Genomic DNA, 26,476 nt, shown 5'->3' on the forward strand with positions numbered 1-26,476 from the left:
GCGATGGTGCCTAGCTCCACCTCCTGAGTAGCTAGGATTACAGGCCTGCACCATGACACCCACCTAATTTTTGTATTTTAGTAGAGACGGGGTTTCACCATGTTGCCCAGGCTGGTCTTGAACTCCTGGACTCAGGCAATCCTTAAACCTTGGCCTCCCAAAATGCTGAGATTACACGTGTGAGCCACTGCACCTGACCTCAAAGATGGACTTTGTTATAATAAATGGTGCTCAAACAATTGGGCATCCACTGGGGAAAAAAGATAAAATTGGATCTGTAACTTACACCAACCATAAGCAAAAATGTGCTCCAAGAGGATTAGGAATCTAAATAGAATAAAAGGAAAGGAGCCATAAAAATCCTAGAAAAAAGCACGGGCGATTCCTTTTCAACCTAACTATGAGAAAGACTTTCTAACTATAATTCAAAATCCAGAAGCAATAAAATTTTTAAAAATAAAAATTTGACTACAAAAAATGTTCTTAAGATTACATATCAAGAATAAATAGAGTCAAATGACAACAGACAAACTGGGAGAAAATATATCAGTGTTATGGGACAAAGGACAAAAACCTCATAGCAAGATGGCAAAATACATGAACAGAAATTTTTTTAAAAGGTTAAAACGTTCAAATTCACCCATAATTACAGAAATAAAATCAAAACAATACTGTGATACCACGTTGTACTTCTTATATCAGAAAAAATAAAAAAGTGTGAGGACGTATTCTGTCGGGAGACTATAAGAAAACAGATAATTTCATACAATGCAAACTGGTAGAAGCTTTCCGGAGGGAATTTTGGCAAAACCTAACAAAACTACATACACACTTATCTTTTGGGCCTGCAATCTCACTTCTAGGAATCTATCCTGCAGATACACCCCCAATCATACACACATACACACACACACACACACACACGTATGTCCAAGGTTAGTCATTGCAGCATTGTTTGTAATTGCAAAATAATTGGAAGCAACCAAAATTATACAAAGAACAGTTGTTGGATAAATGAAGTTACCTTCATACAATGGAGCACTATGCAGCAGTAAAAAGGAATGTGGAAAATGTCTGTGATTTCCAGCATATACTGTTATTATTTTTTTTTTTTTTTACAAAAAAGCAAAGTAAAAAAGAGTATCTATAGTACTAACCTTTGTGCATAAAAGGAGTGTAAGAAATTATACACATATCTGCTCATTTGTACAAATACAAAAGAAATACAGGAAAGATAAACCAGAAGTTAATGAGATTGGTTACCTAGAGAGGGTGAGTGAGAATAGGGTGGAAAGAATAATAGGACAAGGCTGAATGAGGAAGCAATGCTTCTCTGGGAATACTTTTTTTTTTCACAGTTCTGATTCTTAGAACCATGGTAATGGTTCACACACACACACAAAATAAATAATTAAAAATAAACCAGGATGTGATGGGAACCTCAAATGGAAGATAAATAGTGACAAATGAACCTAACTATATCACAAATAACTAACATAATCAAAGTGAAGAGACTGGTGAAGAAAGAGCTAATCTAAATATCTTTGGAAAACAGTATTTTGCATGAATACTGTAAGACTAATGACCAAAAAAAAATTGTACCCAAATTCTGTATTCTAGGCTAATGTAGGCTGATTATTCCAAAACCAGTTTGTGTATATACTAGGATCAAAACTTAAGTAAATATAATGAGTTAGTTTCTCACTATCAGCAAAAGAAGCAACAAAGAAGAGAAAGGCTAGAATGAAACCAGCAGTGTGGGGTTGGAATCAGAGGTATAAATGCATAATTTTTAATATGTATACTTACGGATAGATGTACAAATAAATATGGATGTATATATATCCTACTTCTGCTGACTGAGCAGGACTAGAGACAATAATGGTATGGACAGGAGGCAGGGGAAATACTGTGTAGAGGAGGGTGGGGTCCCTGGCAAAGCCCCACCCTCAAGCCTGGACCCTCAGCCCAAAGTGAGAACATGCATTCGTGTTTTCCCTCTTTAATGTTGCCTTTTCCAAAATCACCCTGGCCTGCCCCACCCCCTATCATGTAACCATAAAAACCCTAGGCTCCACTGGCAGCGGGGCAGCAGCAAAGGAAAGAAGAGAAAAAGCAGCTTGATGTTGAGGAGAAGCAGCTTGATTTCAGAGGGATGGCTTGATGGTGGGACCTCGGAGAAGAGTTTGGCCCAGGATGGCTGAACTACAAGGAAAACCACCTTCCCAGTTCATCCCCTTTCCAGCTCTCCATTATGCTGACAGCCACTTTGATTGGCAACGAAATCCCCTGCATTTACCATCCTCAGCCACTTTGATTGGCAATGAAATCCCCTGCATTTACCATCCTCAGTTCGTTCATGCCACCTGATTCTTCCTGGATGCCGAACAAGAGCTGAGGATACAGAGGGCTGTCATGCTGAGCTGTTAAACACTTAAGCCATCAGCAGAGGGCAAAGCTAAAAGAGCACAACTGTAACATACACCTTCGGAGGCTCCATGGGTCTCACAGGTACCCCCCGCAGATACTGCTGTGGAGCCACAGGAAGTTCTGTTCCTGCCAGTGCTCAGAAGCACTCATGCCAGCCCCTGTACCCACTCACCTGCGTGCTCCCTGTCCCATGAGGGATTGAGAGCTGTGGGCTCAGTAAATGAGCTACCCCCCTTCACAAGTCCTGTGAAGGGGTCAGGGAAGATTTCTTGTTTCAATAACACCCTATAGCAATAGCATATCTGCCCAGATCTTGGCTGTAAATACCATTCCTGAATAAAAGAAATCAAGGCTACAGAATTAACTCCAGGGAAATGGTGATTCCACAGCTAGGGTAAGGGAAATAAAAGACAATTCAGGAAAAACTTGTGTTGCCAAGTGAGAAAAATCTGGGGACATGTTGAAAAGACAGAGAAGCAACATAAAGGATCTCCCAATGACCAGAGCTAGACAAATTTGAGCAACAAAGTAAGTCATGATAGTATCAAATGATGACCCATGAGTTCATGCTAATATAAATAAATAATTGAATAAAAAAGTAAATGAGGGAGAAGGGGCAACTTCTGACAATGGATTGCCATTGAATAAATTTAGAAGAAATTAGGAAAAATAAAAAACAGCCATTAAGCAGCAGCACAGTAATAAATGTTGCAGGCAACAACAATCAATGGCTGCTCAAATTAGTGTGCAAAAGTATGGCAAGAAATGAAATATTTGCATAGTCTTCAAGTATCTCCCCAGAAGATATTCATTGATTGTCAAGGGAAAAATAGTGACTTCATAATTGAGAAACCTGGCAGACATCACCTTAACTGAGTGATACAGGCTAACATCACCAGTAATCAGGCATGTCGACATCATGTGCCCACTGATATGATGTGCTAAGATGGGCACATCACTTCAGTGGCATTCTTGCCAAAATGGCCAACCTCAATGTACTAATAATAAAAAAGACCATTCCAAATTAAGGGATACTCTATAAATAACTGACCAGTTCTCTTTAAGTGTGTTGGCCAAGAAATTTTTTTAAAAAGAAAGAAAGAAAGGAAAGACTCAAGGTAGGTCACATATTGGACAAAACTATTGATGGCTTACTGGCACTCAAACCTCTTACAGGAGGGGGAGTGTGCAGATGGGCAGGTGCAGAAGCTGGTGTGAGGGCTTTTGGGCTCTGGCCCCACAATAGCATCTAGGGGTGGATGTCTATGACTCCTGAAGTCCCAATGAGCATATGTTACAGTGTACTCTTTTAGCTTTACTGACCATGGACAGCTTAAGTGTTAAACAGCTCAGTAAATCCTCTGCTTTTTTGCAAGGGCTTTCTGTATCCTGAGCTCTTGTCCAGCATCCAGGAAAAACCAGGTCACACACGGACTTGAAGGATGGTGAATGCCAGGGTTTTGTTCATTGGTGGAGGTGGCTCTCAACAGGATGGATGGGGAACTGGAAAGGGGATGGAGTGGGAAGATGATCTTCCCCTGGAGTTTGGCCATTCAGTGGCTGATCTCATCTCCAACCATCCCCAGCTGAACTCCTCTCAACGTTCAGGTGCTCCTTCTCTTCTCTCCTTCTCTGCTGCTCTTCTGCTCTTCCATTCATCTGCTCATGGAGCCTGGGATTTGGGGTTTATATGGGTTCAGTACGCAGAGTGTGGTGGGCCAAAAGGGAACTTTTGGGTGCAAAAACAGGAATGCCTGTTCCCATTTAGGGCCATAGGTTTCCAGGCTTGAGGGTGGGGCCTTTGCCAGGGAACCACACTCTTCTACCCAGTATTTTGCTGTCTCCTGTCCATATTATTAGGGCCATTGGGCAGACCAGGGGTGTGTCTGCTGGGGGCAGCAGCATTGCTACATTGTTTCTCAGGTTCTGAGTATGGCCCATGGTCATTCCAATGACCCAAGGATATATCAGCTACATGGAAGCTTGAAAGCTTCCAGTTTGAAGGATGGCATGTAGTGTTTTGGCCAGCTTAAGGGGGGATTCACCATGGATGAAACAATCAGATTGTTCCTTCAGCTGGAGGTAAGGCAGCAGGAGTTGGTTTCCCTGTAGTGCAGGAGTTGTAGCTGATCTTGGGCCCAGGCTCTGCACAGATGAGGTTGTGGGGTTCAATGACCTATGGGCTTGGTGGGATGAAGATGGAGTCCCAGTGCTTGTGAGGCACAGTGGCTAGTGGCTCCCAGAGCAGGATGCACACCAGAGGTGACTCTGGTCTCAAGATGGCACCATGCTGCAGCAGCCTGGCTCATAGGGAGTGGGCAGGGGGTGGAGAATGCACACCTTGTACTGCTAATTTAGTATAATCCCCACAGTTCTCCCAGTTGGACTCATGGCTTGACAGAATTGTGGAATTCTCTTGTTATAAGGACTGTAGGTATTGGCAGTGGCAATGGAAGCTGGCAGGGATCTTCTACTTAGATTTTTGCCAGAACAGGAAGTGTCTCCTGACTTCAGACGTATCCAATCTGGGTGGGGCAGATGTGTTTCAGAGGCTGGGTGCCTGTATGCTGCCGCCCTGGACTTCCATTTACCACAAGTGCATCTCCACTCCTTTGCTGCCTTCCAATGTGCTCCTTCCCATACTCCAGTCAAATCTTAGCTGTGTATTCATTGCCTTGGTCTTTTCTTGTAAGGAGAATGAACACTAGGCACCTCTAACATTATGCTAATGTTACTCCCCAAACTTTTAAACAAGAACTAACACCAATTCATCTCAAACTATTCCAAAAAATGGAGGTGGGGAGTGGAATTCTTCCAAACTTAATCTATGAGCCCAGAATTATTCTCACACCAAAACCAGAAAAGAACACAACAAAGAAAGAAAACTACAGACCAGTATATTTGATGAACATAGATGCAAAAATCTACAACAAAATACTAGCAAAAGAAATTCAATAGCACATCAAAAGAATTATGCCCCATGATCAAGTGGGGTTTATCTCAAGGATGCAAGGATGGTTCAAATAAGCAAATCAATATACATCATACATCACATCAACAGAATGAAGAATAAAAACTAATATAATCCTCTCAATATTCACAGAATAAGTATGTGCTACAATTCAAAAATCTTTTCATGACAAGAACTCTCAATAAATTAGGTACAGAACTAATATAACTCAACACAATAGAGGCCATATATGACAAACCCACAGCTAACATCATATTGAATGGTGGTTGGGGGGAGTTCTTCTAAGAACTGGAATAAGACACGATGCTCACTTTCACCACTCTTATTCAACATAATACTAAAAGCCTTAGCCACAGCACAATTAGGCAAGAGAATGAAATAAAGGGCATCCAAATTGGAAAGATGGAAGTAAAATTGTCCCTGTTTGCTGAGGACATATTCTTACATACGGAAAAACCTCCATCGAAAGATTCCATCAAAAATCTCTTAGAAAAGAAACAAATTCTGTGAAATTGTATTATAAGATCAACATACCAAAATCAATAGTGTTTCTATACTCCAATTAACTAGCTGAAAAAGAAATCAAAAAGTGGTATGGTTTGGCTCTGTGTCTTCTCCCAAATTTCATCTTGAATTGTAATCCCTACGTGTTGAAGGAGGGACCTAGTAGGGGGTGATTGGATCATGGGGGCAGTTTCCCCCATGCTATTTTCATGATAGTGAGGGAGTTCTCATGAGATTCATTGGTTTAAAAGTGGTAGTTTCCCCTACACACTCTCTTCTGCCACCATGTAAGACGTGCCTTGCTCCTCCTTCACCTTCTGCCATGATTGTATTCTTGAGGCCTCCCTAGCCATGTGGAACTGTGAGTCAGTTAAACTTCTTTTCTTTATAAATTACCCAGTCTCAGGCAGTTATTTATAGCCGTGTGAAAACAAACTAATACAAGAAGGCAATCCCATTCATAATAACTATAAAAAATTGAACAAATTTAACCAAGAAGGTGAAATATCTCTGCATCGAAAACTATAAAACTGTAAAACACTTCAGAAAGAAATTGAAGAAGACACAAAGAAATGGGAAGACATCCCACGATTATTGATTGGAAAAACTAATGCTGTTAAAATTATCATACTACTTAAAGCAATCTATTTACTCAATGCAATTCCTATCAAAATACCTTTAACATTCTTCACTGAAGTAGGAAAAAAAAGTCCTAAAATGTGTATGGAACTACAAAATACCTCAACTAGTGAAAGTAATCCTGAGGAAAAAGAATGAAGGTGGAAGTATAACACTACCTGACTTCAAAATATACTACAAAGCTATAGTAACCAAAACAACAGGATACTGGCATAAAAACAGACACACAGACCAATTGCACCAGAAATAAATTCATGTATTTACAGCCAATTGATTTTTGACAAAGGCACTGAAAACATACACTGAAGAAAAAACATCCTTTTCAGTAAATGGTGATGGGAAAATTGGATATTCATACTCAGAAGAATAAAACTAGACCCCTATCTCTCATCATATATAAAATCAACCTAAAATTTATTAAAGATTTAAAAGTAAGGGCAAAAACTATGAAACTACTCAAAGAAAACATAGGGGAACCACTTTAGGACATTGTTCTGGGCAAAGATTTTATGGATAAGGCCTCAAAAGTACAGGCAACAAAAGCAAAAAGAGACAAATGGGATTATATCAAACTATAAAGCTTCTGCACAGCAAAGAAAACAATCAACAGAGTGAGGAGACAACCTGTAGAACAGGAGAAAATAATTCCAAACCATTTATCTGACAAGGAATTAAGATCCAGAATACACAAAGAACTCAAACAGCAAACAGCAAAAAAACCATATAACCCAATTTTAAAATGGGCAAATGATCTGAATAGACGTTTCTTAAAGGAAGACATACAAACAACCAACAAGTGTGTGAAAAATGCTCAATATTGCTAACCATTAGGGAAATTCAAATCAAAACTACAGTGAGATACCATCTCACCTCAGTTAGAATGGTTATTATAAAAAGACAAAAAATAACAAATGCTGGTGAAGATGTGGAGAAAAGGGAATTCTTATATCCTGTTGGTGGAAATGTAAATTAGTACAGCCATTATGGGAAGCAGTATGGAGATTCTTAAAAAAAAAACTAAAAATAGAACTACCATATGATCCAGTAATCCCACTAGTGGTTATATATCGAAAGGAAAGGAAATCAGTATGTTGAAGAGATATCTACACTCCCATGTTTATTGCAGCACTATTCACACTAGACAAAATATGGAATCAGCCTTAGTGTCCATCAACAGATGAATGGATAAAGAAAATGTGGTATATGTACACAATGAAATACTAATCGGCCATAAAAAAGAACAAAATCTTGTCATTCGCAGCAACATGGATGAGCTGGGAGACATTATGTTAAGTGAAATAAGCCAGGCACAGAAAGAAAAATACCACATGTTCTTACTCATTTGTGAGAGCTGAAAAAGTTGATCTTATATAAATAGAGAGTAGAATAGTAGTTACTAGAGCCTGGAAAGTGTAGGGGGAAGTAGGGAAGAGGGAGAGGTTAGTTAACAGATACAAAATTACAGCTAAATGGGAGGAAAAAGTTTTAGTGTTCTATTAGTACTGTAGGATGACTATAGTTCACATTAATTTATCACATATTTTCAAGTAGCTAGAAGAGAGGTTTTGAATGTTCCCAATACAAAGAAATTGTAAATGTTGGAAGTGATGGATATGCTAATTACCCTGATTTGATTATTACACATGTATACATAAATTGTAATATCACATTGCACCCCATAAAGATGTACAATTATTAGGTATTAATTAAAAATTTTTAAAAAATCACTAGTGGCCATGATTTAATCAATCATGCTTATGTAATGAAGCCTCCATAACTGGGATGCCAAACAGGAGGAGGTACCTGGAGAGTGGTAGTCCCAGAAAGGGCACAGAAGTTCACACCCCATCCTACATACCTTCACCTGTGCATCTCTTCTTTCTGACAGTTCCTGGCTTATATCATCTTATAATCAATGGCTAATAATAGGTAAAGCACTTTCCTCATTCTGTGAGCTGTTCTAACAAGTGATCAAACCAGAGAAGGGGGCTTTGGGACCCCAAGTCCGACACAAGTCATGGGTAACATGGGAAACTACCACTAGTGACTGACATCTGAAGCCAGGGACAGTCTTGTGGGGCTGAACCCTTAACATGTGGAGTCTGTGCCAACTCCAGTTAGCACAGAATTGAACTGAATTGTAGGATATCCAGCTGGTGTCAGAGAATTGCTTTGTGTGGGAGAAACCCACACGTTTTGGTGACCAGAAGTGTTTTGTGCTGAGTGTGAGGAAAACAGTTAATCTTTTTCCATATAAGAGGGTAGGCAGCATGTAGACTAGGAAGAGGACCTACCACCAGAGCCTGACACCAGCTCACAAAGGAAGAGGTTCTATAACTCAGTTAAAGTACTTATATACAAGGAAATCTACAAGGACTGGAGAGTTAAGGAATAAAGACACATGAACCCAGGCTTTCCAATACAGTCAAATTTATATCTAAAGAATCTGGTGTCTCACTAAGAAAGTGAAGGCTTCCAGTTTATGGATAAAATTAAGTAAAGAAATATTTGGAAACGTAATGGAGGCCATAACAAAACTAGAGAGTTAAACTTTCAGCAGTGATGAGTACTTTCTCTACAAGAGGCATATAAATCTCAGAAGTTAAGCCATGAATAGTATAGAAGTTTCAGCTATCCTACCCAGTGTGGTGAGGTTTTAGATGTATGGTAGTTTATTTTACAACAGTCAACAAGGTCAGCATAAATATTAATTAGGTCCCTGTTCTATTTCCAGTTCATGGTTGATACCAGGACTTCCTACCACACAGCAGTTCATGCTGAGCCAAGTGATACATGTTTTCACTTCATATCAGCTATGATAAAAGAAAAAAGTTTGTGAGTAAAATAGATATTCAGATAAACAGAAATAAAATACCTTCCCATCAAAACCTACCAGCAGGGAGAAAAACAAAACCCAGGAAGTGCCAGGAAAGGAAAGCAAGTCTAAGGCCTGTTCTCAGTTTTAAGTTCTGCAGGCCTTCCTAGAAGATTATCCATTTTTTTCACTTTTCATGTATTCACACTACTCAGAAACCCTCGATTCTCCTATTTTAAGGATTAAAAAAATTAATTAGAGGTATTTCAACAACAACCTTGCGACATGACATCTTCTGTTAATAGAAAAAAGACTTCTACTATGACATGACTTATGCTTAGTATGAAACTTAAAACTATGACATGTTTTCCTACTACCTCCTTCAAAAACATATAAAATTGTGATATATGTGACTATAGAACTGATATTAGTAACGGTAAGTTAGGAGGTTATAAACAAGGTTCTGTGTCATAAAATTTGAGTCAACAGGAACCCAGTTACCGAGAAATATTTTAGAAAGACGAGGGACTAGTCTTTCAAATGAAAAGAAGATAATAAGAACTAAAAGATAACAATAAAATATTAAGGATTTTTACAAAAACAAATATATCATGATACATATGCCTTCTTTAACAGTGATAATAGACAGAGCTGTCACATTCTTTTTTTTCCTAGACTTCCCTTAGCCTTGCTAAGTGGGCAGCACCAAATGCAATGCAACACCTGATGCAAAGGCAGGCAATCCATGAGCTTGTAGCAGTCAGTGACCTAGGATCTGACTAGAATAGATGAGCTGGGTCAATAAGAGTCCTCCTTCAGGAATCTGAACCACAAGACCTAGAGAATTTCCAATAAGCAACAAGGCAAAAGCTAAATGGACAGATCAAGAGATACTATGCTATAGGGAGGTGTAGAGTCCCTACTATAGTCTGTATTAGTCTGTTCTTACATTGCTATAGAGAAATACCTGAGACTGGGTAATTTATAAAGAAAAGAGGTTTAATTGGCTCATGGTTCTGCAGGCTATACAGGAGTCACGGAGCCATCAGCTTCTGGGGAGGTCTCAAGGAACTTCCAGTCATGGCAGAAGGCAAAAGGGAAGCAAGGCACTTCACATGGCTGGAGCAGGAGGAAGAAAGAGACAGGGAAGGTGCCACATACTTTAAAACAACCAGATCTCATGATAACTCACTCACTATCACAAGAACAGCACCAAGGGAATGGTACTAAACCATTCATGAAGGACCATCCCCATGATCCAATCACCTCCCACCAGCCTCATCCTCCAACACTGGGGATTACAATTGAATATGATATTTGGGTGGGGACACAGACCCAAACCATATTGTGAACCATATGCAAGCTATAGTTATGAGGAAGCCAGTTAATAGACAAAAGACAGTGAAGGCCACATATGTAAGAAAGATTTTGCCTGTGTGGACAAAGAGAGAATGAGAAGAAGGAAGGAGAAGAGAAGAAAGAGGAGAGGCAAGAGTAGGCTTGATTCATGACAGCTTCCTTAAGACCCAACTATAACTCAATTTCTGTCATTGGGTTTGTCTGAAATCTCTCTGAAACCTAACATCGCTGTTCGTTATAACTAAAAGAACCCTAAGCAAAACAATGCATCCTAAGGTCAGTATGCTTCTAGGCAATCTTCTACACTCTCTTTATCCACAAGAAACGGCACTTAGAATAAAGGCTTTTGATTAATCAAGGTATCAATTTGCTGTAAAGAAATTTAGTTCCACTGTTATTTACATAATCTTAGGCAAATCGCTTATCTCCCGAGCCTTACTTTTCTCACCTATATACATCTATATATATAGTAGGTTTATTGTGGAAATAACAATCATGTGTATGGAGCACCTGGCCCCTGGACACTCAGAACTTGGTAGTTGTCATCATTCATTAAAATAAAACTGAAGACTTGTACAAAGCAAGTCCACTGTCTTTATATAATTTGATACATTAAACAGCCCAGGTGACATAGGTAGGACAAGTGTTGCCATCTCCATTTTTCAAATGGCTCAGTGTCATAACTTCCCCAAACCATAGAGCTAGCAAGTGGAAGAATGTGGACTTAAACATAGGGCTTATGATTGCTAGTCAATGAGATAACCTTCCATTTCAATAAAGCCCAGAAAGTGCATTCATGTATTAGGGAAAAAACTTGCAACCAATAAATTTGAAAAAGGGTGGAGAAAAGAGTCCTGATTAACCTTCAGTTCAATAGAAAAATCCACTCCATTAAAATCCCCTTTCCCTGGGCATTCCTGATAATTGAGATTTTACAGTTCTTTGAAATACCACAAGGTCAACAAATTGCACACACTTACAGTTCCACGAAAGAATGGAAATAATGGTACTCTCTAGGGTAGAGAAAGAGAAATTCATTACATTAGAAAATCCTGAAAGAATGACATGAGAGACCAAGAGCAATGCACGTAAATGCAGAAAAGAAAGAAGGAAGAGGGGGAGGAGGGTAAAAAATTATTTTTGGCATACCTAATTACTACAGAAACTCACCTCCTAATCCCCAGAGTAATTCACACTTTTATAGATCAGTATGTCAAATTACCTTTTCAGATCTGAGTAAAATAATCCTGAATGTTTCAGATTCAGATTGTAAGAAAACTTTATATCAGATCATATGGCAGTTCTAAATAAAAGTTAGTTGCTAAATCTAAGTTTTTAAAGTTTCCCTTTCATGTAAAATAAGAAAAGTTTCAATGATTGTGCATATTTGTCTTCTAATAACTTTAATAAATAAAGCTATTAAAACCATGATCATGACCTAGTATAGAAAACCCAGCTGGGCAAAAATACCACGTCATAAGACTTCTGTTTGGCACCCAAAATTATGAATACATCATACAAACTATGCTCTGCTCCTTGTTCATTTTTGTTGGCAGCTTTGACATTGAGATACAGGTCAGGAGGAGATGACACACAGAGGACCCTCATCTAACCTCTTGAAGGTCTCATATTCCTTGGTGACATGACTTTTAAGATCTCACCTAGAACTAAATTTCTAAGCTCTATCAACTTTCTCTCTGTCATTTTTTCAAATCAGATTTAATGAAGATGTCAGATGACTGAACTGCCTCATAAGTTCACCCAGTGTTCATTAAGCCTTGTACATCTCCTATAACTCCAAAGCCTGGAGTGAGCATAGACTCAAGGTCAACAGCTTGGGCTTTAGAATTTACTAGCCATGTGGCCTTGGGAAAGTAACATAACCTCTCAGTGCTGTATTTTTTTCATCCATAAAATGGGATAATAAGTACCTCATAGTATTGTTGCAAGGATTAAATGCACATAAAAAATGCTTTAAAAAGTGCCTACATCATGTGTTCTCAATAATTTTTAGCTGCTCTTATTATTACCTCTCGACAATGAAATATTCCTTAATATATGCAAGCACAAAGTCTATGGGAACGTCTGCCACTAGGAAGAAAAGATGAAATTCAAATGTGCACACAGAACAAAGACAGGAATGAATGAAACAACACATGCTGCAGGCTGCATCCGGTCAGCTAAACTGAGATGAGCTTCACATTCTTCCATGGTTGGCCTGCACCATTAGCCCCTGCTGGCAAATGGGAAGTGCTCATGATAAAGCTGACCAAATGGCAGCATGTGGGTGGACCAGCACAATCCATCCCCACTACTGGACCAGGAGCCTGGACTGCATTCTCTGCTGTCCCTGCATTAGAGCATATAGGATGTCATACACTGTTAACAGGTTCTAAGAGTTCCAGGGGTTTGAGAGAAAGAATGAAGGACATAATGAAAGAGCCGGCATTGAGGGAATCTCTGTGAAGCGGTCTTTAGCTGCATTTCAAAGGCAGGTGGGAAGCGGGCTTGGGGAGAAGTGAGCAGAGCTTTCCAGATGGGAGAAATAGGATATGTGTGCCCCTGGGTGTGAAGTTTGGAGAAGCCCACGTTGGAGAAGGCCAATAGTGCTGCCAGGAAGAAAGAGCATGAAATAAGGTGTAGCAGCAGGTATAGCCAGTAATGGCCAGGGAAGATTTTTATCTCTTTTTCCCAATTTCCAGAGAAATAATCTCTGCAACCGGGTGTTCTTTGTTGTTAGGTTAGCTCCCTTTTAGGATTATATTTAGACTTTTTTTTTTCTTTTCTTAGAAAACCTCAAATGATTACAACTTGCACAGAATGTTTAAGTAGGTCACAAAAAAACAAGGAATGCTTTTTCCCACTCAAATAGATCACTGAAACTCTAGGTTCTAGAGAACTGGATGCTAATTTCCTCATTCTCCCAGGGGGACAGAATGACAAATTCTACCTGCCTCACTTCCATCTCCCTCCACTCCATTTAAAGGCTCCCAGTTCACTGTTCAGTAAAAGGAAGGAGCATTTTCTCAGAAACCAATTCTCTAGGTGAAAGAAACCTAGGTGAGGATTTCCAAAAGCTAAAGACTTCTCACAGGAGTCAGGGCATTTTATATCGCTCTAGGAAGATAACCAAGGGAATTGAAGGGATATTACTATACAGAAAAACAATAACATTTAAAACCTCAAACCCCACTAAATTCCTTATATGACAACCAATAGTGATGATGCTTAATATTTTTTGCCATGACTCAATAGTCAGATACAAACCTCAACTCAGTCACAGAACTCTTTCATCCATGCTACTCATACAGAAAAGAGAAAAATGATGGAAAACTTTCTAGCAAGGATTTTTTTTTCCTTTTTAAAGTTTATCCTGGAGTTGAGGGAGAACTTGGAAATAAGATTCTGATTAAGAAGAAGTTATCCTCATTGAGACAGGCACCTCCTAAGACACCCTTCCACAAGCTATCAGCACATGCTTTACACATTGTGAAAGTCATGGCTTTCTCACGTCTTCATCTGATTCCTAATTCTTTTTCTCATCTAGCAAAATGTTGCCAGGGATTTTCACTGAATGTCATTTTCACTCAAGAGGTCCCAATTAAGAATTTTTGGATCTCGGACTGAAAACCTTTCCAAGATAATTATTATAATCCAGGGCTTCAAAGGAGCAGAAATTCAAAGGAAGGGAAAGAATTTCAGTAGACAATCTACAGGATGGCTGCCACTGATCCTCCCCTTGTCCTGCACTCCTGGTTTTGCCCTTTCCCTGTGAGCTTACTGCTGAAAATCTGTTAGGCATTTCAGCAAAGGTCATGACATTTATTACCCCTTAATATAGAGCATAAAGTGGAAAAAAGGTTGACTCCAAGGCTGCAAGTCCAAGAGAAAAAGAGAATGGAGTAGAGATATAGGCAAGGAAAGGAAAGAATTTGAGACTAAAGAGGTGTGAAATGTAGCTTCAACGATAGAGTAACAGTTAAAGTCTTGAGATAAAAAAAGTTGGCATGTGCATCTATGTACACACACAGATATACCCCTATGTTCAAGGCCTGGGTTTGGGGGGTAATGAGGAGTAGGAGGAAAAAAAGAAGAAATAGAAGGACACAGTGAAGATAGGTTAGAAAGGCAGGAGGAAAAATTCCAAGATGTTCCAAAAGCCAAGAGAATATTTTACTATAGGGCAAACATTAACCCAAAGAAAGCTGGTGATAAAGCATTAATATCATACAAAGTAGACCTAAAGGTAAAATGCATTGTCCCAGGTAAGAAAGTCATTATATGATGACAAAAGTCAATTCATGAGGAAGATGCAAAAATCCTCAACTTGTATGCAATGAATAACACAGTCTCAAAAATATATAAAGTAATAATTGAAATAACTTAAAGGAAAATAAACATTCTACTATCAATCATAGTGGGAGATTGTTACACACTTTTCTCAGTAAATGACAATCCTAATATCAGTAATGTCATAAAAATATCTCTAATAGTGGTGTTTACTGAGTTCCAAATTTTTAATAGTAGTCTTTAATATTTTTACCTTAATTATCTTCCTCCTATTTGAACATTTCCAACTTGAAACATGAGTTCTGGTCAAACCAGTTCACCAAACATATCTTATTGGTTTCACTTTTATTTCTCACCTTAAGTTATATCCCCTAGCTGAAATGTTCTCTCCCTTCAATAGATTTTTTTCCCTTGCAATTGTGAGAAGGGTTGAAACAAGACTGGCATAAGTAGACTTCTGGATCATAGGATGGAAGGAGTACAAAGATACACGGGCCTCAAACACAATGCCTCAGCTTCCCCAGGAAAATTGTGTTTGTTTCTAGATCTCCCTTCTGGTCAAGGGCCACTCATTTCAAGCACTGTCCAAGAACTCAGCCTGGACCAAGCTTTGGAATAACAATCTATGTAGTATGGAGAGCAAGGAAGATCAGAAGTCAATTGTGTCTTCTCTTTTCAGGAAAAGCCAGTGGTCTGGGAAGGCAAATCACCTGGGGCTGGCTGAATGAAGCAGAGGAGAAAAAACGTGTCTGAGATATCATGCCAAAACCTGACAAACAAAGGAGAAAACAGAGAATAAGCTGAAGGTACCAATGAGTGAATAAGAAATAGGAGATTAGTGAGAAGTTGAGATACAAGTTGAGTCTGGTGGAGATTAAGTGTAATAACTTATACTGTGAGGTTTTAGGTCTGGTGTATTGATCCTACCTCTTTGGCATTTAAGGCTACAGGGAATGACTCAGTATCTTGGGATAGACCCCTGGCATTCTGTCTTTTCTGTCAGGCAGGACTTTATCAGAATCTAGGCATGCTTTAAACACAAGGCATGCAGAAGGAAGTATACCGCTTCCCTTTGTGTCTCCTGTAGTTGTGATGCACCTGCAAATAGCCAATACATATAAAGGAAAAAGTCATGATAAAGATAATGCTCTGGGCTGGGCATGGTGGCTCATACCTGTAATCCCAGCACTTTGGGGGGCCAAGTCAGGTGGATCACCTGAGGGCAGGAGTTTGAGACCAGGCTGGCCAATATGGTGAAACCCCATCTCAATTGAAAATACAAAAATTAGCCAGGCATGGTCCTGGGAGGTAGAGGTTGCAGTGAGCAGAGATTGTGCCACTGCACTCCAGCCTGGGCAACAGAGCAAGACTTTGTCTCAAAAATAATAATAATAATAATAATAATACTCTGTCTGCAGCTCCTCCTAAGGGCAAGAAAGGCAGATGAGTAAATCACCTTCCTGTATGAACCTATGGTTCTGGTTATGATTGTCAACAGTTTATACAAAAAATATAAATAATTCAAAGCTAAGTGCCAATTGATAGTTTTAATAAATGCATAATTTCACAGCATGAAAGCTTTGTTGTTTGCTCATATCACTTGCTGTCTAAAACTAAAACAGCAATAATATCTGATATGTAAGATACACCCTTAAAAAGAAATAGCAAAAACCCACATGATGTCAAAGGAGGCTCTTTTTCAAATAGCCAAAAAGCCATGAAAATCAATGAGCCCTGGAGTAGCTCCACCCTTGGGATCCTGTCTAAGAATCAGAAGATATTTACTAAATTGTGCTGTTTTATCTCACATAAAAGAAACACACATAGACAGTCTAACCCTTAACAGTCTCAGCAAAGCTCAGGTCAGAAAAACAAATTCACTCAGGTTCAGGTTGAGGCTGCCACCAGCATAGGCAACTAGGAAAGGGCTATTGAAGAGGGTATTCTGTTTTCTAAGGAAACTTTTAATGTTAAGAGCCTCTACTTTTTAGAGTACTGTGAAAGCTCTGCTGAAAAGAAACAAACATAGCAAGAGCAAGTAGTAATGATATCAATAATATTAGGGATAACAGCAGCTGCTGAGGAGTTTTCCCATATTGTGACTGACCAAGAGGGGTCTTACTGCTATTAAACAAACAGGGGATGAGATTCAACAGTGAGTACAATAATCTTCATTTGGGTTCACCTGAAAGTAAGACTTAGCACCAGACTCCACATTGTAAAGAATTTCCTGGTCCATCAGGGTTTCCATGTAAATAAACAAAATAATTCTGTTGTAATACTTTGATGTCGCCTGGGGTCAAAGACTGAAGTTCAGGTTCTTTCTTGGTGTAATGCCAGTTTTCCATCCTCTTTATGCCAGACTCTGCATTGTTTTTCTAATTTATATAATAAAATGCTGTTTGTTGAAATAAGATCACTAGAGGGTTTGTGGGAGCCCCTCAAACACTTCATTCATTTTTAATGGGGTACTTGACATCCCACAAAGTTCACACACATGAGGAAGAGATTGCACAGTGCAAACTGGTGAAAAAAATCCATTGTCTATCCCTCCAGGAGCATGCTGATAACATGAGGTGACTAGTGCATAGTATATTTCATAGGACAGCTCTGTAAATGGTCATGCCTTTTAGCACAAAACAAATTAAAACATAATCATAACCCCAGTACCACTGTTATCACTGGGTGGCATTCTTCATGATTAAATATATATCACATTCTTTCTAGGCATGCCAAGGTAAAAGCTGCCAAATTCACAATGGCAATTTATTTCAAGTTTTCAAAATAAAAGTGACATACGAAAAAATTTTTTTTAATGTATCAACTTTTTATTTTTTCCCATGCACTTATTTGATGCACTGTTTATTAGCAAAATTGACATTGCCCTTGGATGTCCATAACACTGGCTATAAAATGGGGTAATTATATCTAGTTGACAACATATCTAAAAGGTTAAATATTTTAGCTACACTTTGAAAATTTACATGGTTTGAATGTGCTAATCTTTATAATATTGTCACAGAGGTTCATTTTGGTTTTTTTGGAATTTTTGTTTTTCTTTCCAACTTTTATTTTAGGTTCAGAGGGTACATGTGCAGGTTTGTTACATGGGTAAATTGTGTGTCATGGGGGTTTGGTGTACAGATTATTTCATCACCCAAGTAATGAGCAAAGTACTCAATAGGTAGTTTTTCAGTCCTCACCCACTCCTGCACTCCACCCTCAAACAGGCTCCAGTGTTTATTGTTTCCTTCTTGTGTCCATGTATATTCATCATTTAGCTCCCACTTATAAGTTAGAACATTCAGTATTTATTTTTCTATTCCTGCATTAATTCATTTATGATAATGGCCTCCAACTCCACCCATGTTGCTACAAAGAACAGGATTTCATTCCTTTTTATGGCTGCATAGTATTCCTTCATGTATATGTAATGCATTTTCTTTATCCAGTCTACCACTGATGGGCATTTAGATCAATTCCATGTCTTTGTTATTGTGAATAGTGTTGCGATGTGCATGTGTCTTTATGGTAAAACAATTTATATTCCTTTGGGTATATACCTAGTAATGGGATTGCTGGGTCAAATGGTAGTTCTGTTGTAAGTTCTTTGAGACATCTCCAAACTGCTTTCCACAGTAGCTGAACTAATTTACATTCCCAACAGCAGGGTATAAGCATTCCCTTTCCTCCACTACCTCACCAGCATCTGTTATGTCTTTGTTTTTTAATAATAGCCTTTCTGGCTGGTGTGAAATGGTGTCTCACTGTGGTTTTGATTTGCATTTCTCTAATGATTAGTGATGTTGGGCATTTTTTCATAGGCTTATTGGCCACATGTATGTCTTCCTTTGAGAAGTGCCTATTCATGTCCTTTGCGCATTTTTTTTATTGGGGTTGTTTGTTTTTTGCTTGTTAATTTATTTAAGTTCCCTACAGATTCTGGATAGTAGACCTTTGTTGGGCACATAATTTGTAAATATTTTCTCCCATTCTGTAGGTTGTCTGTTTACTCAGTTGATAATTTCTTTTGATATGCAGAAGCTCTTTAGTTTAATTAGGTCCCATTTATCTATTTTTTGTTGTTGTTGTTGCAACTGCTTTTGGAGTCTTTGTCATGAAATCTTTGCCAGGGTCTATTCCCAGAATGGTATTTCCTAGGTTTTCTTATAGGGTTTTTATAGTTTTAGGTTTTACATTTAAGTCTTTAACATCTTGGTTTAATTTTTGCATATGGTAAAAGGGAGGGATCCAGTTTCAATCTTCTGTATATGGCTAGCCAGTTATCCCAGCATCATATATTGAATAGAAAGTCCTTTCCCTATTGGTTGTTTTCATTGACCTTGTTGAAGATCAGTTAGTTAGGTGTACAGTTTTATTTCTAGATTCTTTAACCTGTTGGTCTATGTGTTTATGTACCAGTACCATGCTGCTTTGGGTACTACAGCCTTGTAGTACAGTCTGAAGTTGGGTAGTGTGCCTCTGGTTTTGTTGTTGTTTGGGTTTTTTGTTTTTGTCCGTTTATTTTGCTCAGAATTGCTTTGGTGTTCAGGCTCCTTTTGGTTCCACATGAATTTTAGAATAGTTTTTTTTTTTTTATTCTATAAAAAATATCATTGGTAGTTTGATAGAAATAGCACCGAATCTGTAAATTGCTTTGGGCAGTGTGGCCATTTAACAACATTGATTCTTCCTATCCATGAGCATGAAATGCTTTTCCATTTGTTTGTCTTCTCTCGATTTCTTTCACCAGTGTTTTGCAATTCTCGTAGAGATCTTTTACCTCTCTGATTAGCTGTATTCCTAGGCATTTTATTTTTTTTGTGGCTATGGTGAATGAGATTGTGTTCCTGACTTGGCTCTCATCTTGAACACTGTTGGTATATAGAGATGCAACTGATTTTTGTGCATTGATTTTGTATCCTGAAACTTTGCTAAAGTTGTTTATAGGTCTAGGAGCCTTTGGGCAGAGACTGTGGGGTTTTCTAGGTATCAAATCATGTCATCTTCACAGAAGGAGTTTAATTTCCTCTCTTCCTGTTTAGATGCCTTTTCTTTCTCTTACCTGATTGCTCTGGCTAGGACTTCCAGTACTATGTTGAAGAGGACACATTCTTACCTTGTTCTGGTTCTCAAGAGGAATACTTCCAGCTTTTGCCCATTCAGTGTGATGTTGGCTGTGGATTTGTCATAGATGGCTCTCATTATTTTGAGGTATATTTCTGTGATGTCTTGTTTGTTAAGGGTTTTTAACATGAAGGGAAGTTGAATTGTATCAAAAGCCTTTCTGCATCTATTGAGATGATCATGTGGTTTTTGTTTTTAGTTCTGTTATATTCAGTTACAAGTCAAATCATTATGGAATGTCCAAATATTCTCCCAACACTCTAGTTTAATGGTGTTGAATATCATTCAAAATAAATAGGCCATTTCCTAAATGTTTTGAAATCTGTTCTTAAGGTTTCAATTTACTGTAAAGAAACCTAATATATGAAAAGCCAGATTTACAGAAAGGATAAATTGGAGAGGGGATGTTATTTACATTTTCTTATGGAGTTTACCACAGGATTCCTTCACAGCAAATCCCTGTGATGAAATGGAGAACGCACGACTCTCAAATGGGGTTCCTACCCCTACGTGCTTTGAGGAGTTTTCTTCTGTCAGCTTTTGAGGGATCAAAGAAAAGGATTTATTACTTTGGCAAAGAGTGAACTTTTCTCAGTCTTTCCTCTCTGACTGCCAGGATCTGCATTTAAGAGCACGTCCAAGAGTCTGAAGCAGGTAAGCTACCAATCTTTGCACTCTGTGTGAGGAAGGGCACCATTGTCAGTTTTCCACAACCTTGGGTCTTCTGTTCTCAGCCTTAGGTAAGAGGTATTCTTTTCTCAGTCAGTGGCCTCACCAGCATTACCAGGGCCAAGACTTTCTCATGGTGTTAGGTACATACCTTCTTCTCAATGGAGTCTACACCTCATGGAAAGAATATGAGTGTTGGATTCTGAATCCCAAGCCTGGATCCACCACTTAATAGCCAAGTGACTTCAATATTCTAGAGCTCCCATTTTTCCATTAATAATGGGGGTGACAATATCCAACTCATTGCAAAGTGGGAGGTTAGTTTAAATGTTGGTAAACCATCCAGTGTTGGGCCTCATATGTAACAGATTAACAAATGGGAGCTTTAATGATGATAGCAATTATCCTGGATGTTTCCTAAAGGTCTCATCTTTCTCTTGTCCAGTTTTGTTTGCTTGCTTCCTTGTTTTCTTATCTGCTTTTAATGTTCTTCTAGTAGGCTTTCAGTTGATCTAGAGGTCCTTTCTCTTAGCCTGCATTTACCACATGTCTTACTCTCCTTCTTCCCCAGCTAGCTCAGTGGGTCAGAATTCCCATCCTCCTCAACAGAAATCATCACTACGTTTTCCTAAACCCCATCTGGAGCCAGACACTATTTTCATAGAACAATAGTACATCTGCTTGTCATTACAGTTCAGCTCCCCTGGCCGCAGCCAGGCTGAACAGGATGCCAAACCCACAATGACTTCTCAGGAAAAGGGACTCTGTCAAAGCTTCTCTGTACATTGAAAATAAAATTTGATTTATAAAACCTTCACTACACAGGTAACTTTCAGGAACAAATCTGTGGTTCTTGAAAGGTAATGTTCATAGGTTTAAAAAGAAGTTCTAAACAATATTTGTCCTTATACTGAGCCTTTGCCTGGATAGGAAAGGGGACAGGAATAAAGGTAACTAACATTTATTGTCTATTTTGTGTCTTAGTGCTGTGCTAAGTGTTTTGCAACCATTATGTTATTTAATTTTCATAACTATCCTCATAAAATAAGGATAATTATCCTCACTTTACAGTGAGAAAACTGAGATTCCACCAGGTTAGCCTAATGAATAAAGCTAGTCAGTGGCAGAGCCAAGACAGAAATTCAAACCTGTCTCACCAATACAGAATGATATCTCATGACAGAGAATACTTTATGACATACAAGACACAATAAAACACGTTCTTTCTGCTGGCTTAAATATTTTACCTGGTACTTTGGATCACTGGAGGCTGAAGACCCTCCTATAGGCAGCAGTGAGAACACTGACACCTTCGGCATGCAGGTGGCTGCAATACTCTGGGGTTGCATAAAGTCTTAAGGATCAGACTGATCCCTTCCTCATTGCAGAAAGCTCCTAATCACCTGGTTGGGAGATTTTTGATTTATCCCTTATAGTCATACAGAAAGCACTAAACCTGCTGACTACAAATTAATCCTCTTTTCCTAGAACTGTGCATGGACAAAGGCATGGAAAGACGATGGCCTCCACCATTCAGAGGTGGACAGGCAACAGACCAGCTGGGCAGTGAGTGGCCCAGGACTCCAGCCTTTTCTGAGTACTATAGCATGATTGGAAGCTCAAATTCCACTGGAAATATAACCTGAGAGTGTAGAAAATTATATTTATCAGGCCTCCTCTCAGGGAGTGTATGCGGTGGAAAGGGATGTTTTAATAATCTTCTTGGCATAAGAGAAAGAGACTGCCAAAGGGTGTGATAATGTTATGGCTGATGAGCCCTCAACTGTGTTCTAAAGAGGTAAGGTCAGGATGACAACAGGGCTCTTCTTTGGTAGGGTGAGGTCTGTATATTTGGATCCAGAGCTGGACTACACAGGACAGGCTGAGCACTGTCACCCAGCATTTGTTCACTCATTCATTCATTCATTCATTCATTCATTCATTCATTCATTCAGTCAACACATATGTTTTGAGTGATTACTATTAATATATGTTCTATTTGAGGTACTGGGGATAAAGCAGTGCACAAAACGACAAAAAAAGGACCTCAGTCTGTTTTTTTTTTTGTTTTTTTTTTTTTGAGGTTTTCACATTTTTTTTCCAGCTTTATTGAGATATTTATGCTAAATAAATATAAATATCGAAAAAGACTTAAACTTATCTCATGGCCCCCAACTAAGCAAAATGCACAATGCCCTTCATGTTATAGACTAAAAATGACCGACATAATATAACCAGCAATGTTTTCAAAACGGTTGAAATTGAAAGACAGGCTATCCCAGGTATCAGAAATGCAAACGAAACGTAAAACTGAAGTGGTAACAGTGGCCCAGGGAGGAGACTGGAATAACCACAGGGCCTCATCTGTTAAGTGGTAGGTTTTTAGTATGATGAGTGTCAAGAGACATGGCCTTGGGCTTATGTGAAATAGAGAGCCAGAACTGAAACTCCTAAATAAAGCCGATATGTCAAAGTTACATACCCACAACGAAAGGGACTAAAGCATCTGTGCATCAGACCAGGGAAGTGACACATAAGCAAGGAGTGTGTCTCTTCCTAGGGATTTTGGATGAAAAATCAAAAACCCAGGCCCGTGCTTTGCCCAGGTTGGGAGTCCAAATTTATGCCAAAAGATGCTAGAAATTAATACAAAAACTGGTTCCAGACTGGCACATAGCAGAAGCAAATCCAAACCATTCTCTAGGGCACACAGACTTTATAGAAAACAACCCTGCTGAAGATGAGTTCACAAAGCACATGCAGAAATAATCTACATTGACAGAGAATGAGTCAACAGACTTAAAAATTGGGAGAATTAGCAGGCCCAAAGAGTTGAGATAGTAAAATAATGTGGAACAGTCTATAAAATAAGAATGTTTTTAAAGATTAAAGAGAGGAATGAGTTAAAACTATAAGAAAAATACTGAATACTATGGGGAGAAAGTTAAGATGATCAGTTTGTTGGTGTGTCAAATGACTAACCTGTCATGAATACCAGAATATTTACCTACCTTGAGTGCCCACATGTCTGAGTTTAACTCTGCTTCCATTTTATGGCTCTGTAATTCCATGTTACATTTAGAAAAGAACTATGCAGCAACACAAAAAGCAGAATTAGGAATATTTTATTAATGTTTAAAAACTCAATTCAATATATTCGTCTTTCCTTTGAATAACAGAGGACACTAAGAAACAAAGACATCGATGGCATTTATCCTATTGTGAGTCAGAATGAAGGTTGTTTTTAAAACAAATAACTCCCAAAATACAGAGGTTTAAATAGGGTACATATTTCTTCCACTCCTAAATAATAGTCGGGCAAGCCTATCTTGGCAGGGCAGCTCTGCTCCACTAGGTCATTCAAGGATTCAGGTTCCTTCCATCTCATTTCTCTACTATGCCCCAAGGCATTTTACTTAATCTTCATGTCAAAGCTGGGTCTCAAAAGGGCTCTGTTTCACTTCAGACTAGATCAAATGGGAGCACTGTCCTGTTTTTTAGGCTAAGGTGTGGAAATGGCACATACTGCTTCCACTATCATTGCTTGGCCTGACCTCAGTGACATGGCCACATCCAATTAAAAGCGTACCTGGAAAATATAGTTTTAGCTGAGTAATCATGTGTCCAGACAAAATTCTATTACTCTGTAAGAAGGGGAAAATGAATTTGTAAATCATCTAACAGTGTGTCAAATCTGTAATTCTAGCAAATATTGGGGACGAAGTAGTTAACTAAGTTTTTAAAAATATATGTTTTAGCCTATCAGTCAATCACAACTCTTTTTCAAAGTCCTGCTATTAGCTCAGCATTGTGAGTAGAAGAAACAAAAAAATGAGGTGGTAATATAAATAGAAAAGACTATTCACATACGTTCATTGAAATATAATTTTTTAAAGTATGCAATTAAGTGCTTAATTATAAAGATCCATTTCTAATTCCAGGTCTATATTTTCTTCCACACTCTTCCAACATGATACTTTCACATGTGACTTTTCCTAAAATTTGTTCCATATGACACCCCCAAGCCAGAAAGCGGAAAGTCACACTGACTTCTCTCTCTCTCTTCCCCCCACCCCATAATCAGAATGTCATCCATTTCTATTGGTTCTACCAACAAAATTCCCACTCATCTCTCCTCTTGTTTCTTTTCCAGCTCAAGCTCTTATAATTATTTCTTGCAAGGATTATTGCACAGATCTTAAAAACTTCCATTCTCTCTCCCCTTCTAACTATCCTGTATATTGTTTTTTAAGTGATCTTTCTAAAACAGGCTTATCCATATGTCTATCTGTTATCTACTTTGTGCCAGGCACTGTCCTAGGTGTTTGAGATTCAGCAATAAACAAAACAGATAAAGATGCCCTCATGAAGCTTAAATTTTAGTAGAGGGAGACGAAGAATAAATGATATACAAAGTAAATGAGTACATTATGAAAATATGTTAGAAGGTGATAAACATTATGGAAAAAGGAAAAAGTAGAGCAGAGTAAGAGGGATTGAGAGTGTTCATGCGGGGAGGGGGATGGCTGGCCAGGACTCAGATTTATTGATCAGAAAGTTCATTAAATGAGAAGATAACACTTAAGCCAAGAAGAAGAAGGGAGTTGGCCATGAAGATCTGAGCACAGAGAATTTTAAGAGGTATGGCTGAATTGAAGATATGTGGTAGGAGCCCTACCATCATGTTCCAGAAACAGAAAGGAGGCCAGTGAGGTTGGAACAAAATGAGCCACTGTAGACAGTAATGGGATCAGAGAGGATTGCAAGGACTTTGGTATTCACTTTGTATCATGAGACAACATTGGAAGTTTTTGAACAGAGGAGTGACATAATCTGACTTAAGTGTTTAAAAAGACCACTCTGTTGTACTGAAAGTAGATTATTGGCCAGGTGTGGTGGCTCATTCCTGTAATTCTAGCACTTTGGGAGGCCAAGGGGGAGGATCACTTGAGGTCAGGAGTTTGGGAATAGATTATTGGAGGAGGGGATGGAGAGGGAGAAGGAAGGGTAGAAGTAGGTGGCCCAGTTAGGAAGCTATATTGCAGGCAAGAGGTGATGGAGGTTTCTACAAGGGTAATAAGGGTGAATGACTCTGTTATAATATATTTTGAAAGCAGATCCAACAGGATTTGATGTAGGATATGAGAGCAAGAGAGAAGTCAAAGATAACATCATGGCACTTGGGGCTAAGGAAAGAAAAGATGGAACACACTGCCATTAGTTGAAATGGGAGACTGAGAGAAGAGCTATATGGAGTTTGCAGGGGGGTCAGGAGTTTGGTTTTAGAATAATAAGCTTGAGATGTCTATTTGGCATCTAAGTGAGAATGCCAAGTAAGCAGCTGGATATATACACCCGCAGTTCAGGCAGGTCTGGCCTGAAGATAAGATAAAAAATGCAGTAATTGCATATGTGCAGGCACTGTGCTAAGCATTCTACATGGGTAACTTATTTAATCCTCACAACAACCCCAAGAGGTAGCAGGAAATATTATCATCTCTTATTTCACAGGTTGGGAAACTGAACCACATAGAGGTTAAGGAACTTACCTGAGGTCACAAGAATAGTTTGTGGAAGAGCCATGATTTGAATGCAGGAATATAAGTACCAGAATGCATGCTTTGAGCTACAATGCTACAGCACAGGTAATATTAATAAACTTAGGAGTCTTT

The 26,476-nt window shown here is 38.7% G+C and overlaps 1 long non-coding RNA gene across 1 annotated transcript in view; it reads right to left on the reverse strand.

Moving 5' to 3' along the window:
* LOC111546293 overlaps positions 1-26,476 on the reverse strand; it is an 84,163-nt gene that overhangs the window by 12,639 nt on the left and 45,048 nt on the right. Inside the window, exons 5-6 of the long non-coding RNA XR_002732716.2 lie at positions 23,816-23,893; positions 22,052-22,207 (exon numbers count right to left, since the gene is read on the reverse strand). This is a non-coding gene — a long non-coding RNA (uncharacterized LOC111546293). The remainder of the gene's footprint in view (positions 1-22,051; positions 22,208-23,815; positions 23,894-26,476) is intronic.

This window comes from Piliocolobus tephrosceles, chromosome 3 (assembly GCF_002776525.5).
Source record: "Piliocolobus tephrosceles isolate RC106 chromosome 3, ASM277652v3, whole genome shotgun sequence".
Lineage (NCBI taxonomy): Eukaryota > Metazoa > Chordata > Mammalia > Primates > Cercopithecidae > Piliocolobus > Piliocolobus tephrosceles.